The 19,641-nt window shown below is 38.4% G+C and overlaps 1 protein-coding gene across 7 annotated transcripts in view; it reads left to right on the forward strand.

The window, feature by feature from the left end:
* The window catches only part of FRYL (FRY like transcription coactivator), a 253,042-nt gene that overhangs the window by 22,245 nt on the left and 211,156 nt on the right, over positions 1-19,641 (forward strand). For all 7 annotated transcript variants that reach the window (XR_011999897.1, XR_011999900.1, XR_011999898.1 and 4 more), the window contains exon 2: positions 15,869-16,044. The gene's annotated coding sequence lies outside the window, so the exon portion shown is untranslated. The remainder of the gene's footprint in view (positions 1-15,868; positions 16,045-19,641) is intronic.

The following is a 19,641-nucleotide window of genomic DNA, read 5'->3' on the forward strand; positions in this document are numbered from 1 at the left end:
AAAACAAAATCTATATAAAAAGAAGAAAACGAGAACGCGAGAACTATCCTATCCTCTGCCTCTCCTTCCAGGTGAAGCTTAGGTGTGGGTAATGGGCGCCCAGGAGCGGGTGCGTCGCTCACCCGGCTTAGGGCCCCTGCGAGGTGCGGCGGGTTCGGGTGACCGCGCCGCGGGCAGCCCCGAGCTGCAGGCGCCCCCAGGTGTTCGGGGTTCCTCCCAGGCCCAAGCAGCCCGCCCGTGGGTCACTATTACCCTGAGCCCTGTTGCCTAGTGACACAGCTGACACTGACATCCCGTGGTTTCCCGGGGAACTGAGCTTTCAGGAAGTTAACTGAATCCAAGAGCAGTTTCTCCGGCCGAAGGACCAGGGTTTCCCTGACCGGGGGTCACAGCCAGCCTGAGCCTGCGCCTGCGCCTGCGGGGCCCCCCGGGTTGGCCCCTGGCGCCCTCTCCCACCCGCCTTCTGGGCTCTGGCCCTTGCTGGTCCGCTGGGGTCGCCTGTCCCTGCTCTGCTGCGCGGGCGGCCTCCCCGGGGCTGGAGCGGCTCTGGAGCGGCTCTCCTGATCCCCACCTGGCTGACTCTTCGTTCTTTGTTCGCGTGTGTGCCGTACACCTGTTCAGTCACCTGCATTCCAGTTAGATTGCGACTCCCGGGGCAGCCCGGGGGGCTCAGCGGCTTAGGGCTGCCTTCGGCCCAGGGCGTGACCCTGGGGTCTGGGGATCGAGTCCCGCGTCGGGCTCCCTGCATGGGGCCTGCTTCTCCCTCTGCCTGTGTCTCTGCCTCTCTCTCTGTCTCTCATGAATAAATAAATAAAATCTTAAAAAATAAATTAAAAACTAAAGATTGCACTCCTACCAGCCTGGTGCTTGACAATTCATGATTCTTTTTTTTTTTTTTTTTTAATAGCTTCTTTCACCTTTTCCTACCCTGTAGTTATGTTTTATTTATCATCTCCCATTGTTACATGTGAGCTACAGGAGGCCAGCCTTCTTAGGTGTCTTACTCTTCATTGTCATAGCCCAACTGCTGGGGAGAGTACCTAGAGCATCATTGATGCTCCATAGTTTTATTTTTCATTTTCTGTATTTTTTCTAAAGATTTATTTGAGAGAGAGTGGGTGTGGGGCAGAGGGCGAGGGAGAGAGCCGATCCTCAAGCAGACTGCCTGCTGAGCACAGAGCCAGGTGGTAGTCCGGCCCAGTCCCACCTCCCTGAGATCATGACCTGAGCCCAAATCAAGAGTGACTCATTGACTGAGCCGCCCAGGCATCCTGATGCTTCTTCTTCTTTTTTTTTTTTTTTTTAAGATTTTATTTATTTATTCTTGAGAGACACACAGAGGCAGAGACACAGGCAGAGGGAGAAGCAGGCTCCCTGTGGGGAACCGGATGCGGGACTGGATCCCAGTACCCAGGGTCATGCCCTGGGCAGAAGGCAGGCACCACACCGCTGAGCCACCCAGGGATCCGATGCTTAGTATTTATAAATAAATGAGCACACCTTTACCAAGGGCTTACTGTGTGCTGAGTGTCTTAACATACATTAATTTTCATGAAACCCTCTCGAAAATAGGTACTTTTATTACCTCCTTTTTAAATAAGTGTGGAAACAGAGAGGTTAAGAAACTTACCTCCTGTTGCAAAAGTCCTGAGTGAATCCCCCCCACCTCCCAGGCTGTCTTTGGAGCCTGAGCTCTTTAGCTGATACACTGCAGTTAAGCATCTTTCTGCATAAGCAATTTTTTAACCTGTTTTTGGATTATTTCATAAATTTCCCTTTGGGTTAGAGGTTATGAACATTTTAATAGTCTTGACACATGTAGCCCAATTATTTTCCAGGATCTCGTCAACCATATGTGAATGTATCCTTTAAAAAACAAAGCTTGGGGTGATTTAGTTGACTTCTAGTTGTCCTCTTTCATCTAATCATGAGCTCCTAGGTTGTTCCCTTGTACTTTTCTGAATACTTGGATGACAGTAAATTATTTTTATGTCTGTGAGAAGGAGCTCCATACACAGGATGGAATATTTCCTAAATAATGGTGATAGAACCCTTAGTATTAAGTAGTGGGTGGATATCTTGATTTAACTTATACCTAAGAACTTGTCATTTTCGGGCTTATCTGGATAACAGCTCCCTTTGAGAATCTGGTAACTCTGGACCTCTCACGAGAAGATGTTTATAAACACATGCTTTAACATTTTCCATGCAACATGCTGTATTGTAAATTGTTTTCCATCACGGGCTACAGAAAACCCATCTTTGTAAAGATTTTGATCTCGTTTTTGTGTAAAATTATTTGCTACATCCAGGAAAAAAAAAACACCCACATTTTTGATAAGACAAAATAACCTTTATTTTTGAAAGTTAATTTTAATGGAAAGCCCAGTTTATGATTAAGCTGAAAGTCTGGCATTGTCTTTGATATAGCTATACATATGTTATTTAAAAAAATTTCCAAACATTTTGCTTTTTAGTTTTAATGGCAACCAAAGCTGAACACTTGTTTTGTGGGAACAATTAGAATCAGAGCTAGATCAGATAAGACAAGAGGGTTTTTTTCTTTTTCCCTCTTTAAAAATTTTTTTGAAAAAAATCTATTTTTTAAGGACATTATTCTCTATAGGGACTTTTTTTTTAAGAGCAGCTTTAGATTCACAGCAAAATTGAAAGTACAGAGATTTCCCATACACCCACTGTTCACACTCCTCTGTCCTCTCCCTTATTATCAGTATTCCCTGCCAGAGTGATCCCTTTGTTATAATTGAGGAACCCACATTGTCACATAATTACCCAGAATCCCCAGTTTACATTAGGGTTCGCTTTTGGCATTGTATATTCTATGGATTTGGATAAATGTATATTGATATGTATCCATCATCATATCATGCAGACTGTTTTCATTGCCCTGAAATCCTCTGTGCTTGCTGTTTATCCCTCTTCCTTAACCCCCATAGTTTTGCCTTTTGCAGGGTGTCCCACAGTTGAAATCAGTATGTAGCTTTTTCAGATTTGCTGCTCCCAGTTAGCATTATATATTTAAAGCTCCTATTTCTGGGCTTGATAGCTCATTCTTTCTAGCGCTGAATGATAGTCCATTGTCTGGAGGTACCACAGTTTATCCATTCTACTGAGGAACATCTTAGTGACTTCCAAGTTTTGGCAGTTGTGAATAAAGCTGCCTTAAACATCTGTGTGCAGATTTTTGTGTGGACATGTTTCCTGTAAATACCAAGGAACACAATTTCTGGGTCATATGGTAAGAGTATATTTAGTTTTCTGAGAAACCTCCAAACTGTCTTCCAAAGCAGTATTTCCATTTTGCATCCCCACGTGCAGTGAGTGAGAGACCTTGTTGCTTTACTTCCTTCCCAGCATTTGTTGTTGTCAGTTGTTCCAGGTTTTGGCTCTAATAGAAGTTCAGCAACATCTCGTTGTAATTTGCATTTTCCTGTTGGCATATGATGTGGAGCATCTTTTCATGTGCTTATTTGCAGTATGCATATTTTTAGTTAGGGGTCTGTTAAGGTCTCTGGCCCATTATTAGGGGGGAGAGAGAGAGAGAGAGAGAGAGAGAGAGAGAGAGAGAGAGAGAAAGAGAGATATCACAAGTGTGTGTGGAGGGAGTGGATAAGGGGAGGGAGAGGGAGAGAGAATCTCTGTGCAGGTCTTGATCTTATGACCCTGAGATCATGACCTGACCTGAAACCAAGAGTCTGACACTTCATAGACTGAGCCACCCAGGTGCCCCCTTTGGCCCATTTTTATTATTTTATTTTATTTTTTTAAAGATTTTATTTTTATTTATTCATGAGAGACACACACACACACACAGAGAGAGAGAGAGAGAGAGAGAGAGGCAGAGACACAGGCAGAGGGAGAAGCAGACTCCATGCAAGGAGCCTGATGTGGGACTTGATCCTGGGTCTCCAGGATCATGCCCTGGGCTGAAGGCAGCGCTAAACCGCTGAGCCACCAGGGCTGCCCCATTTTGGCCCATTTTAAAATCAGATTGTTTTCCTATTCAGTTTTAAGATTTCTTTGTGTAATTTAGATAACAGTCCTTTATTAGGAGTGTGTGTGTGTGTGTGTGTGTGTGTTGGAAATAATTTTTTCCTAGTCTGTAGCTTGTCTTCTCATTCTCTTGACATTGTCTTTTGCACAGTATGATTTCATTTTAATTAAGTTACTTATCAATTATATCTCTCATAGATTGTTCCTTAGGTATTTAAAAAGTCATCGCCATATCCCAGGTCATCTAGGTTTTCTTTTTTGTCATTTTCTAGTTTTATAGTTTATTTCACATTCAGGTCTGTGATCCATTTTGAGTTAATTTTTGTGAAGGGTAAAGTCAGTGTCTAGATTTTTTTTTTCATGTTGATGTCCAGTTGTTTTAGCCCATTTGTAGAAAAGACTCTTTGCTGCATTGTATTGCTTTTGTTCCTTTGTCAAAGATCAGTGTGGCTGTGTTTATGTTTGTTTCTAGGTTCTCTATTCTGTTCCTTTGATGTTCCCCAATATTATACTGTAATATTGATTTTCTTAGGTTTAAATCTTGAAGTTGGATAGTGTCAGTCTTCCAACTTTGTTCTTTTCCTTCAATATTAGCTATTCTGAGCTTTTTGCCTCTCTGTATAAACTTCAGAGTCAGCTGATATCTTCAAAATAACATACTGGGATTTTGATTGGGATTACATTGAACCTATAGATTAAATTGTGAAGAACTGACATCTTAACAATATTGAATCTTACTGTCCATGAACATGGACTGTCTCCATTTATTTAGTTTTGTGATTTTCCTTATATAGGTCTTGTGAACATTATGTTAAATTTATACTTAGGTATTTCATTTTGGGGGGATGCTAATGTAAATGGTCTTGTGTTTTTAATTTCAAGTTCTGCTTGTTCAGTGCTGGTATATAGGAACACAGTTGGCTTTTATATATTAACTTTGTATCCTGCTACCTTGCTATAATTGCTTATTAGTTCCAGGTGTGTGTGTGTGTGTGTGTGTGTGTGTGTGTATTTTGGTTTTCTATTTGGTGATCAATCATGTTATCTGTAAACAGTTTTATTTTTTCCTTCTCAATCTGTATATAATTTATTTTCTTATTGCATAGCTAGGACTTCCAGTACAATGTTGAAAAGGAGTGGTGAAAATGAACATCTTGCCTTGTTCCTGATCTTACTGGAGAAACTTCTAGTTTTTCACCATTAAGTGTGATGTCAGCTGTAGTGTTTTGTAGATGATCTCTATCAAGTTGAAGAAGTTGCCCTCTATTCCTATTTTACTGAGCGTTTTTATCATGAATGTGTGTTGGATTTTGTCAGATGCTTTTCCTGCATTCATTGGTATGGTCATGCAATTTTTCTTTTTTAGCCTATTAATGTGATGGAGTACATTAATTGATTTTCAGATGTCTTTTGGCTGGCCTCTAATGGCTGCATATAATGAATTAGGAAGTATACCCTCTGCCTCTAATTTCTGGAAGTTATTGTAGAGAATTGTTATAGTTCTTCCATAAATGTTCAGGAGAATTCACCTGTGAACACATCTGGGCCTAGTGTTTTCAGTTTCAGAATAATAATTCATTTAATTTTTATTATTATTTTTAAAGATTTTATTTATTCATTCATTTGAGACACACACAGAGAGAGGCAGAGACACAGGCAGAGGGAGAAGCAGGCTTCACACAGGAAGCCTGACGTGGGACTCGATCCCGGGTCTCCAGGATCACGACCTGGACTGAAGGTGGTGCTAAACCGCTGAGCCACCCGGGCTGCCCCAGTTCATTTAATTATTGATCAAATTTTGAAAAATAAATATAGGGCCATTCAGATTATATTTTCGAAGAATTAGTCCATTTTATCTAGGTTATTAAATTTGTGAGCATATACTTGTTCATTGTATTTCTTTATTCTTTTAATTTTCATGGGCTCTGTAGTGATGTCCCCTCCTTCATTTTTGATATTAGTAATTTGTGTCCTCTCTCCTGTTTTTCTTAGCCAGCTGTTGGTTTCATTGATTTTTCTCTGTTGATTTCATGTTTTCAATTTCATTGATTTCTGCTCTAATTCTTACTATTTCTTTCTTTCTGATTACTTTGAATTTAATTTGCTCTTCTTTTTGTAGTTTCCTAAAGTGGAAACTTAGATTGCTGATTTTAGTTCTTCTTTTCTAGTATACACATTAACTACTATAAATTTCTACCTAAGCACTGCTTTTGCTACATCCCACAAATTTTAAGTATTTTCATTTTCAATTTAAAATATTTTTTGAGATTTCTTCTTTGTGTATTATTTAGAGGTGTGTTCTTTAATCTCCAAGTATCTTGTGATTTTCTAGTTGTCATTTTTTTTTTTTTTTTTTTTTAGATTTTATTTATTTATTCCTGAGAGACACAAAGAGAGAGGCAGAGACATAGGCAGAGGGAGAAGCAGGCTCCTTGCCTGATGTGGGACTTGATGCCAGGATCCAGGGATCACGACCTGAGCCAAAGGCAGACATTCAACCACTGAACCAGCCAGGCACCCGTCTTCTTTTTTTTCTTTAAGATTTTATTTATTTATTTGAGAGATAGAAAGATTGAGCATGAGCAGGGGGAGGGGCAAAGGGAGAAGCAGTCTCTCTCCTGAGCCCAGAGCCCTACATGGGGCCTGATCCCAGAACTCTGGGATCATGACTTGAGCTGAAGGCAGACGCTTAGCTGACTGAGCCATTTAGGCACCTCTCCAGTTATCTTTCTGTCACTGATTTCTGGTTTAATTCCACTGTGAACTAACAGTAGACGTTGTAGGATTTTTGTTATCTTAGGTTCGTTAAGTTATATTTTGTGGGCCTGAATGTGGTCTGTTTGGTGAATGTTCCATTTGTGCTTGGGATGAATGTGTATTCTGGTCTTGCTGAATGAAGTAGTCTAGGGATGTCAATTATATCCAGCTGATTGATGGTGTTATAGAATTCAACTATGTCCTTATTGATTTTTCTGCCTGCCGAATCCGCTCATTCCTAAAAGAGGAGTGTTGATGTCTTCAGCTATAATAGTAGTGACATTTATTTCTGCTTGCAATTTTATCATTTTTGGCTTATGTATTTTGATGTTCTATTGTTAAGCATATACACATTGAGGATTGTTAGATCTTGGAGAATTGGCACTTTTGTCACTACGTAATGGTCCTCTATCCTTGATAACTTTCCTTGCTTTTAAATCTGCACTGTATGAAAGTAGCATAACTGTTCCATTTTTCTTTTGATTAGTGTTAGAATGGTATATCTTTCTCCATGAAGTTGCTACTTTTTTTAGGTAGACTTTATGCCCAGTGTGGAGCTTGAACTCATGACCCTGAGATCTAGAGTCGCGTGCTGTACTGAGTGAAGCAGCCAGGAGCTCCTCCATGCAATTACTTTTAATCCATAACTGTCTCTACGTTCATTCATTCATTTATTTAGATTTTATTTATTTATTTGATAGCACAAGCAGGGTGAGTGGCAGGGAGAGGGAGGAGGCTCCTGGAGGAGCAGGGACCCCATACAGAACTTGATCCCAGGACCCTGGGATCATGACCTGAGCCAAAGGCAGATGCTTAGCTGACTAAGCCACCCTGGCATCTGTGTCTTTACATTTAAAGTGCAATCTGCCTTGCTTTTTGATTTACTGTGACAGTCTCTTAATTGGTGCATTTTAGACAGTTGATATTCAAATTGATTTTTTGCTGTAGCTGAATTAAAAACTACCATATTTGTGACTGTTTTCTAATTGTGGCCTTGTTTTTCATGTTTTTCTTTTATTCTGATCTTTTTCTGCCTTTTATGGTTTTAATTTGAGCATTTTATATAATTCTGCTTTTTAATTGTACTTCGGAAAATTGTTTTTAGTCATTGCCCTAGAGTATGCAGTATACATTTACAACTAATCCAAATCCACTTTCAAATAATACTATACTATTTCATGAGTAGTGCAATTACCTTATAATAAAGTAATCCTAATTCTTCTCACCCTTCCCTTTTTTTCTATCATTGCTGTTTTTCATTTCATTTGTATAAGCATACATAATTGAATATATTGTTGCTAGTACTTTGAACAAACTGCTGTTAGCTCAATTAAGAATAAGAAAAAGCTTTAATTTTAGCCTTCCCTTACTCCTTTGATGCTCCTCCTTTCTGTATATATGTGAACAGTCTACTGGCAATAAATTATCTTGGTTTCTGTTTGAGAAAGTCTTTATTTCTCCATTTCTAAAGGATGATTTTGCAGGGTACAGAGTTCTAGATGGTTTTTTTTCTGTCAATCTGTTAAATATTTTACTTAACTCTCTTCTTGCTTGCGTGGTTTCTGACAAGTCAGATGTAATTCTTATCTTTGCTTCTCCGTAAATAGTGTGTTTTCTTCCTCCTCTGGCCTCTTTCAGGACTTTTTATTTTTGATTTTCTGCAGTTTGAGTGTGATATGCATGGTTGAAGTTTTTTGGTGTTATTCTGCTTGGTGGTCTCTGAGTTTCCTAGATCTGTAATTTGTTATTTGACATTAATTTGGAAGAATTCTCAGCCATTATTGTTTCAAATGTTTCTTCTGTTCTTCTAGTATTCCTATTATGTATATGTTACATATTTAGTAGTTGTCCTACATTTCTAGGATATTCTATTTTTTCCAGTCTTTTTTCTTTTCAGTTTTTTCTTTTTTCTTTTTTTTTATTTTAGAGAGCAAGTGATCAGGGGAAGAAGCAGAGGGAGAGGGAAAGAGTACTGAACAGACTCCTTGGGAGTGCCTGGCTGGCTCAGTTGGTAGAGCACTTGACTCTTGATCTCAGGGTTGTAAGTTCGAGCCTCATGTTGCATTTAGAGATTACTTTAAAAAAATCTTAAAAGTACAGGTTTTCTTACCCTGGCACTGATCTCCATGGAAGTTTCTATTCCATTAAATTGTGATTCTCTGTATTTGTTTGTTTCTTCAATGCTGGGAGTAGTGATTTGCCCTATGACTACACTTTTTTTATGCATCTAAGAAGAGTTGTTGCTTTTTCAGTTCATCTTTTTACTTCACGTTAGGATGAAATGGTAACTTCTAGAAGTATTATTTACTGAGGTGCAGTGCGGGGGGCAGTGCAGATTTAGGGGGGGTGTATTAAGAGTTGAGTTTGAGGTCCTGTATGGTGTCCAAATGGATGGTTGAATTTTTGAGGTTTGTTCTCAGGAAAAAGAATGGGCCTAGAGATATTATCTGTATGCGACAAACAAATCCCAAATTTGAATGTAAGGCCCCGAAACTGGAAAAGTAAGGTCATTTAGACGTAAATGTCAGTGGACAAGTGGTGGGGTGGGAAAGAGGCAGAGGAATTGCAGCTCATTTTGCGGTCCAAGTGAAGAAGGCCTTTCAAAAAGAAGGGAGAGGGCAGCGGGGGTGGCTCAGCCGTTTAGCCCCGCCTTTCAGCCTAGGGTGTGATCCTGGGGACCTGGGATCCAGTCCCATGTCGGGCTCCCTGCATGGAGCCTGCCTCTCCCTCTGCCTCTCCCTCTCTCTCTCTCTTTCTTTCTGTGTCTTTCATGAATAAATAAATAAAATCTTAAAAAAAAAAAATGAAGGGAGAGAAATGCTGCTGTAGAGTCAACTCAGGTGAGGCCTGATATTGACCTTTAGATTTCACAAGGTGTGGAGGTCATCAATGACATTGACAGACGGTCCTGTGGAGTGGAAGGTAGAAAGCTTTACACACAGACGGTCCTGTGGAGTGGAAGGTAGAAAGCTTTACATTAGATAGAAGAGAAAATAGAAACAAGAAGGGAAGCAAGTGAAATACTGCATAGAGGCAACTATGTGGATGACTTTTATTATAAGAGGGAGCATAGAGATGCTGCTGACACTGACAGGGGTTTTGTGGTCAAGGGAGGTCAACATTCTGATCACCAATTCCAGTATGCATGTGTATGGGGTTTTCCCACACCATATGGAATTCTTAGATATCAGCTGGGTGTCCTACAATTCAACTCCATTCTGACACTACCTGGAGATAGCATCAGATCTTACAGTTTAATGGCTGAGTCCTACAAGACCATCTCCACCCTCCTCAACCCCCAGCCCTAACAGAAACACTTCAGATGCCAGTCCAGGTTGTCAACCTATGCTCCTGATCTATTGGCTATAGATTCGAGGTTTCAGCAAATTCCTCCTTAGGTTCGATTCGTTTGCTGGAGTGGCTCCCAGAACTCGAAACATTTTACTTACTAGGTTACTAATTTATTATAAAAGGATATACAGCTCAGGAACAGCTAGATGGAAGAGATGCATAGGGCAAAGTATGGGGAAAGGGCCCAGAGCTTTTATGCTCTCAGAGGGTGTCACTTTCCCCACACCTGCATGTATTCAACACAGAAGCTCTCCAGACAGATTCCATCCTTTTGTGGTTTTTTTGTAGGTTTCATTACATAGGCATGATGATTATATCTTTGGCCACTGGCAATTGATCCAACCTCCACCAATTCCCCCTGACACCATGTAAGGAGGCAGGGTGACACTGAAAGTTCCAACCCTCTAATCACATGGTTGGTTCTTCTGGCAACTAGTTCTAATCCGTAGGTGTCCTCTCATTAACAACAAAAGATACCTTTAAGGCTCTCATCACTTAGGAAATTGTAAGGGTTTTAGGAGTTCTGTGCCAGAAATGGGATGAAGACCAAATACGTATTTCTTATCACAAATCACAGTGTGGAGGGCTCTTTTTTCCCTTTCCTTAAGGTGGGCATCATTATGTTTGTATGCAGACGGGCATGGTCCCTTGTGAGTGGAGAAAAAAGATGTAGATTTTTGCCAACTTGAAACCAGTATTCTCAGTTTTAAAGTGTGGCTTGGAGATGGTTGGTGTTGGGCTGAGTTTTCTCTACCCCACCCTCTTAAGGGAAACTTTGTAACTTTCTTTTCTTTCTTTCTTTTTGGCTTGCTTAATCTTATTGTGTATCTTGATAGATTTTTATCTTTCTCATTTCTGGTAAATAGTGATTATTATTAGGAAGTTGAACCAATTGTGTATAAGAAAATGTAAAAGACATTTAGCGGGGAATGTGTTTCCTAAGACCCATTGTTTACCACAAAAAGGAAACCACTGACTTCTTACTACATCAGTGAAGATAAAATTATTTTTGTGAACACAGTACTTCTTTTACGAGTAACATTTTTCATCCTGTGCTCAGAAATTTTATGAAAACAATAAGTTAATGGGAATTGTAGGCTTTGTTATAAGTAGGGATTTATGTAGAGAGGGCCCTTAAAAATCAGATTTCACTTCATAATGTTTTAAAATTCTTCTAATTTAAGATTGGAGATATTTGCTATAATTTTAAGTTATGAAAAAATATAGTTTAAGCAGCTTAAATGTTAGGTATTTGATTCTTAATTTCTTGAAATGTAATAAAAATTTTAACTCATTTGAGGGAGAAAACATAGCAATACAGGTTGGTAGGAATATTTACTTTCATTCGGAAGCAGAAGGAAATCAAATTAATGTGCATATAGCTAATATTATAGTGAATATACTTAAGGTGTAAGTTGACTATATATCTCATAACCTCGTAGCTCCCCTTCTATTGTAAACTCATGTTTAGAAGAGAAGTCCTCAGGTAAAGTTTCATAGAAACAGCGAAATTTGTAGAACATAGGGATGTTATAATAGATTTGGGGTCACTGAAGACCAAGCCTCTTGGACTTTTCCGTTGGAATTCCTCTACCCTTGCCCTCTATTGACCTCCACTTCTCATCCCCACTGGGGGGAAATACCTCTTAAATACATCTTTAGCAGTAATAAAGTCTCCCAATTTCTGAGTATCTATGAAATGTACCAATCGAAAAGCATCTCAGAAAAGCCAGATATTGTAAAATGTTTAGATTGTAAACTATATTGTATAATAGACACAACTTTGTTATATAAATGTGACCCTTGTGCTAATATAGTGATTTCCAACTTTATTTGGTCTACGTATAATTTGCACGTAAGGAGATAAATGTATATATGGATATATGTCAGGTAGTGATAAATTCTGTGATAAAAACAAAGTGGAAATAGGAAAGTAATATAGGAGGCCTACCTGATACTGCGTGGTCCCTGAGCCAGCTGCCTTTTTCTCATTTCCGCTACCTCCTCAGAGTTGTGTGGAGTTAATTGTAAAACGTACCTAGAAAATGCCTGGTATCATATACCGAACTACCCATCGTATGTTATTCTCCTTTTCCCTTTTTTTTTTTTTTGGTAGTTTAAGTCCTCTAAATCTCCAGGATATAGAGTATGTGTAAATCATAAGTTTAAACTAGAACTCATGGTGTTCAAGTCCTTTGTGTGGTTTTGAGGTGCTGAATGAACCTTGAGGATATATGCCTAGTGAAATAAGCCAGTCACAAAGGACAAATCCTGTGCGATCCCACTTGTGTGAGGTCCCCAGAGTAGTCAGACTCATAGACAGAGAAAGTAGAATGCTTGTTACCAGGGGCTGGGGAGAGGGAGGAATGGAGAGTTAGTGTTTAATGGTCACAGAGTTTCAGTTTTGCAAGATGGAAAGAGTTCTGGAGATGGATGGATAGTGGTGATATTTGCACAACAGTATGAATGTACTTAATGTCATCGAACTGTACACTTAAAAATGGTTAAGATGGAGGATGCCTGGGTGGCTCAGTTGGTTAAGCATCTGCCTTCGGTTCAGGTCATGATCCCGGGGTCCTGGGATTGAGCCCTGCCTTGCTCTCCTGCTCAGTGGGAGGCCTGCTTCTCTTTCTGCCCCTCTCCCTCCTGGTTCTCCCTCCCCACGCCCCCTCTCCCTATCTCTCTCTCTCAAATAAAATCTTTTAAAAAATGGTTAAGATGGTAAATTATATGTTAGGTGTATTTTACCACCATTAAAAAAAAGCACATGTTGTAACTACTGTTTTTGATAAGGCATGCCTTCCTTTCCTATTCTTGGTAGTAGATATTACTGAATTAAGTTGTCCCCTCTCCCCCATTTTATTGAGATATAATTAACAACACTACATAAGTATACAGTGTAATGACTTGACATATATTGTGAAATTATTATGAATCAAGTTGCTCTTGACTAAATAATGAAACTGCTCTTTTTACATCATGAATCTGTATGAGATTCCCATCCACTGAAAAGTATTGGTTATCAGAAATTTTCATTAACTTTTGGAGGTATGAAACCTCAAACTATTGTTTTTAGAGGTATCAAACCTTAATCTATTGCTTTTAGAGCAGAGTGTAGTATGGCTGGAAAATACTAGTTTTGGTTTTCTATGTCAATTTAAAAAATTATTCAGCACTTAATTCTGTTGAGTGAATAGGAGTAACAACATTCGTTGAGTAATATATGCTCTTATTTTACACTTAATAATACTTATAATATTTGTTGCACTTTATGATTATAAAATAGTCCTTGAAGGTATGGCAGTTGAGAAATCCAATGCTCTGATTGGATAAGATTTTAGAGGAATTTCAGTGCATAGAAACAAAGAATGGACATTCCGGTTGGAAAAAATGATGTGGGTGTAGGAATGGGATATGTTTGCACAGAGCAGAGGTCAGCCTGACTGAAGTCTAGAGAATATTAGGGAGATGTGCTAGCAGTTTACTTTCTGCCATTAAGCCCTTGACTTTGAGGCTAATGAATTTCTGGACTTTATTCTGTAGGGATTAGGAGTATCACTGTAGATTACCAAGATTTCATGATCATAGTTGTGTGTTTGGCAGCAATCTCTGAGGTGCATTGGAGTACTAGGATCCAAGGTCAGATCCACGATAGAATGGGCACTTAGAATTCTTTTGAAGTTAATAAGGAAGAGTATTTTAATATTTAGTATTGGGGCTGTGAAATACTGGGGATTGAGGATAAGTTGATAGGTGAGAAAGGAGAGGCACAAATGTGTGGTAAGAAGAAATCAAGAGGAGTCTATGGTGCATGAGTATAATTGAAAAAAAATTATTTGTTTTTGGTTTAATGGTCATCTGAATATGCAGGTCAGATATAAGTTTAATTTTGAAAACGGAGGATTTAGGGAATTTAAGAGCATAGAAAGAGGGATTTCAGCACCCTTGAATCAAATTTGAAGAGTTTACGTTGGGCATCTCTTCAGTTTAAGGGACAAGTTATCTATAGCGTTCAGGCCTGTGGTGGGCCTGGGAGCTTAAAGAGGAGAAAAGTTTCAGCCTCTCTGAGATGGAACTTGGTAGGTCAACGGTCACTCTTCAGAACGTGAGATAGAATGGTAGGAATAGCGGTACACTTGTCAGTGTTTTATACAAACTACTTATATAGAGTAGACTTTCTCTTATATGATATTGGTTGTATAATCCACCAGTAGTTGGCTTGGCTACACAGAAAATCAGACAAAGCAATATTTTTTGCACTCATATTTTTGATGTAACTTTTAACTATATTACAATAATTATTGCAAATACAATCGGCATAAACAGATTTTGGGACATATAAAATTTACTCGCAATTCAATTGCTAGGGAAAAAATAAGATGGTGTAACACAGAGGGACACCCTGCTTCCCCCAAGAGGAAATTGAAACTCAAAAGTTCTGACTCATTTATAGTTGAGGATTCGCAAGAGTCTTGTTTTATCTTGAATCCAATGCCTGTCTCATTATATAGTGTTGCAAGGTGATAAGGAATAATACGGGAAATATTGGTTAGTGGTGAAGAAGATTGCAGACTATATATATATAGGTATATATTTTTTTAATATAGCAGCTTCATTAAGATAAAATTCACATACCAGGCAAATCACCGGAGTGTACAATAGTCACAAAACTGTGCAGCCATCATCAAATTGATTTTAGAACATTTTCATCATCTCCAGAAGAAACAATGTACCCATTAGCAGTCCCTTCTCATCTCCCCCCACCCCCACTCTAGTCAACCACTGATCTATTTTCTGTGTGTGTGTAGATTTGTCTATTCTAGGCATTTTGTATAAATAGAATCATGTAATATGTGGCCTCTGTGGCTTTTTGTGATTAGCTTCTTTCACTTAGCGTAATGTTTTTAAGATTTATCTATGCTGAAGCATGTATCAGTACTTCATTCCTTTTTGTGGCAGAAATACTCAAGTATTCCCTGGATGGGATATACCACATTTATTCATTCATCAGTTGATGACATTTGTGTTGTTTCTGCCTTTTGGTTATTACAAATAACACTAGTATGAAGATTTATACACATATTTTTGCATGGATATAATTTATAATTTCTCTTGGGATATACCTGAGAGTGGAATTGCTGGGTCATATGTAACTTGGGCTGTTTTGAGTATTTTACTTTTACGGATAATCCCACAAGTCTTGCTGTACACTATTTTGTGACTATATAAGTATATCTAGGCAGAATGTCCCAGAAAGAGTATTGTTACCACCAGCAACAGAAAGTGCTTATCTCTTAGGGTACTTTGGGGTGTACCTTTGGAAATAAAGGCAGTTTCTGGGGTCATTTCCCCAAGTCTCATAAGGTATATGTCCTCAAGTACTATGGAAGCACTCTTATAATCGCCTTTGTGTCATTAAGAAACAGTTGATTATGTTTAGATGGTAAGAAAATAATTTATAATACATCTTAGAAAGATGTTATGGGTGACCAAAAAAATCTTTAATTTAGAACCTGCCAAAGATGAATTCTCATATTTTAGTTTTCTATCTCCAGATCGATTCTTTCCCCTTGTAGTTGAGATTTTTATAAAGAAAGTTCTTCTTATCCAGATTCTCAATTATAAAAACTAATTTCAATAATGATATTTGTTCTGTGAAAACTAAGATGTTACAACTTCTGTTTTAAACATGAGTGTTAACTAATAACCAACCATATTTCTTTCTTTTCTCTTTTTTGTCTTCCAGCCTTTAACATTCCATATTCTGCTTTGTACATGGTGAATCACTACTGCTTTGCACCAGTGTGCCCACTTGTGTGCCTCTAAAGTACAAGCTCCAGATTGAAAAAGCTTCTAGATGGATCCTTTCCAAAATTGGTGTCTTTTCTGCAAACTCTGTGCCTCAACAACCTGTTCTAAGTGGTAAGGATATGTGCTTTTTATTTTTTCTATTTTCCTTCCTTCCTTCCTTTCACAGAGAACCCAAGGGGAAGGAGGGGGAGAGGGAGAAGGACAAGTGGACTCACCGCTGAATGTGGAGCCCAACGTAGGACTCCTGCCTCAGACCCTGAGATCATGACCTGATCCGAATCCAAGAGCCAGTTGCTCAGCTGACTGAGCTACCCGGGTGTCCCAAGGATATGTATTTTTTAACAGAATAATAGAAATTTGTAAAAGCAATTTTTGTTTGGATTGCCTTCCCCTTTATTATGCCTTCTCTTCTTACATATGAGTAATACCTGTACTTTTTCCCCCCAATTTTTAAAAATCACATCTAAAAATAGCAGTAACATCAGGTTTTTGGAGGTTTCAAAACAGTCTTTCCATAGAAGATTCTAGGTCCAGTATAATATCTGATATTTATAAGGAAAAAGAGTATAAAAATATGTAAACAACTGTGTATGTTCATTATACACTCTAACTGTACTCTGTAATCCCTTATTGGAAGGTTGAGGTAGTTCATCCTGTTACTGTCTTTTCTCTCTATTTAGGTACTTTGAGTCCATTGGGTCAAGAACATCATCTACTTCCTATTGATGTACATTATGTAATTACATATTTATGGAGATGATAAGAGAGGTGTGTGATGCCAACTCTTCTTTTTTTAGCCTGGTACTGTGTGTGCCTTTTCATATTCTAACAGTTTTTGGAAGCATAGATGCTAGTTAGCCAACATGTTTTTTGAACATCTCTGAGATTTACCCAATACATTTTTGGCTGGGGTGGGACAGAGGAGTAACATTGAGCAGAACCAGTTGCTGATTTGGGAGACCTTTAAAAGAAAATCATTGAAGTAGGCTCATTTTGAGTGTTACTCAACAAATAATTACCTAATGCCTGCTGTTGATGCCTGAAAATGCATAATGACATTTAGCAAGGTAGAGAAGTCAATCGCCAAATGGAACCCATGGTGTTAGATGAGGATGCGAGGTAGGGAGGTTGAGTGAAGAATGGGGTACATTTTGGCCCTACTTCTAATCATTAATTGCATACTGTTCTTGAGCGCAACTTAATTAGCCTTGGTAGACCTCAGTCTTCTCATCTGTGCAATGAGTGAACTAAAACTAAATGATTTATAAGGTATTGTAGTGCTTTCATACATCTAACACTTTAATAATTGTAATGAACAAATTGGCAGATTGTTGGTCTTTTGAGGATAATTTTCTTCTGTAGCCCTTTTGATTGAGAGATTTTTAGGCTCTATGAATTACAGGGTTACAACAAGGCTTCCACTTACAGAACATCTTTCAATTAATCATTTTGTTTTGAAGTTGATGTATTTCTCTCCCCATTTTTTTCCTTCTCTTCTATTGACATCTAGACTTTCCTGTTATTTGACCCAGATGTTCCCTTTCTGTCTCTTGTATCATGTTGGCTCTCCTTATGCTTCTTTGACCTGCCTAGCCTCCATTATTTTTGCCGGCTAGTTTTCCAAGATCACTACATCTTAGACCAGAGCTTCCAGTCCTGAGACTCTTACACCTACAGATATGTATTGAAATAAGCTTGGGAGAAGGGTGTGATTCTCTGGCAGGTAGCTGGAACCAATTAGTTAACCAGCGTTAGTTCACCAGGACTGGAGCCCCAAAGTTCTGCGTACTGCTCACACCCATCCCTTCTTTCCTTAGACTTCACCATCACCTGGAACACTTCTATTTCTGAGGCTTTTGGAAGTTTCTTGTCATGATCATCTCCCTCTGTCACATCCCACTTCTCAAATCTGTTCTTAGTCTTTATTATGACTTGCAGTTTCTTGGCATTTTTTTGTTTTTTTTTTCTAACCAAGTGAGCTATTTCCTAGCCTCATTAGCTTTCCTCTTACTCAAACTCCATGATTGTTCTTGCATCTTATATTCTCTTGCCTTTTTAAAATTCTGAGGAACTGTCTTACCAAAACTCAAACCTAAGTTCATTTGCCATATGTATCCTTTTCCCTCTAGTTCTGGGTGCTTGATATAATTGGAAACAGACACATGACTAAGTTTGGATTTACTCAGCAATCATGTACTTGATCTCTGAACTGGTTTTCAAAGTTGGCTTCCTACCATTCCTTTAAAAGATCCCACACCTTGTCACAGTCCATTTGCCTTTCTGGGGTGATCTAGCATACTTCCTGACCTATTCTTTTTACATCAGATTTTTTTTCTGTGTTGGAATAAGAATGTTTTGCTTTATTTTTTATTTTTATTATGGAAAATTCAAAATTTATACAAAAGTAAACAGACTAATGTAATGAACCTTCTTGTACTCATCACTCAGGTTTAATAATTACCAAGTCATGAGCAAATTATTTGTCTATCTCCCACCAACTTCTCTTCCACTCCTGTATCATTTTAAAGCCAAACCTAGACCTCATAAAATTTATTTGTATTTCAGTATGTATTCTTGAAATAGAAGAGCTTCTTTTAAAACATACAACCTCAATACCATTATTACCTTTAAAAAAACAGCAACAATCCTAACATAATAAAATATCCAGTTGACGGTAATTTTGATTCTTTTGTGTATTTTCAAAGCAGTTGACTTGATTGAATCAGCATCTAGATAAGCCCTCCCTTCTGTTGCAATTAGATAATTTTTCTCCTAAGTTGTGTGGTGTGTTGTCATCCCCCTACCCACTTGGTCCTTAAAATTTATTTATTGAGCACATTGGGATGTAGATGTGGACAATCCTGATTACATTCCTGTGAAGTGATTAACTTACTTCTCTGTCCTTTGTATTTCTTGTTAATTGGTAGTTGGATCTAGAAACTTGCTCAGATTCAGGTTCAATTTCTTTTGGCAAGTCTGTGTGTTTTGACAAGTGTCTGTCTGGTGCACATAGTTTTTAGTTTTCCCTCTAATGTTGATTAGTTGCCATTTGTGCTCAGTGTTTTAGATCATGGGATGGCACACTTTCTCTATAAGGGGCCTGAGAGTGTATAATTTAGATGGCTGTGGGCCATCTGGTCTCCTCTGATGCAGCTACTAAACTCTGCCCTTGTAATGGGAAAGCAGCCATAGACAAAATGTAAATGAATGGGCATAGCTGTGTTCTAATTAAACTTTATTTACAAAAACAGGTGATGGACTCCCTGCTGGAGACCTATTAAATAATTAGAGGTTGCAAGATACTGATGTGTTAATACTATAACCTTACTGTTTATTTATCATGTGAAATCTATAAAGAGAAACTGTTCCTCATGTACTATTTCTTACCTACTAGTACAGTTTGATTAAGAAAGATCAGAAAAAGCTTGATAGTTTCCCCTGGCTTACCAATTTCAAAACAATGAGTTGGTTATATTAGCCCTCAGGATTGCCCCTTCTCCTCTAGACTCATTAGATACTCTTAGATTTAAATATAATGGATTTTAAAAAATTCATTGTCATTATTTTTATCGATGCTTAAATTATTTAATCTTTGGCCAGTGGAAGCCTTTTAAAGTTGCTTACTGCGTTATTTTGACATGACTCTAGTAGTTTTTGGTAGTGATCTTGATTATCTGGTATGACAAGGAGTTCCAGACACATCATGTA

The sequence above is a fragment of the Vulpes vulpes genome, chromosome 2 (genome assembly GCF_048418805.1).
Source record: "Vulpes vulpes isolate BD-2025 chromosome 2, VulVul3, whole genome shotgun sequence".
In the NCBI taxonomy this organism is placed as follows: domain Eukaryota; kingdom Metazoa; phylum Chordata; class Mammalia; order Carnivora; family Canidae; genus Vulpes; species Vulpes vulpes.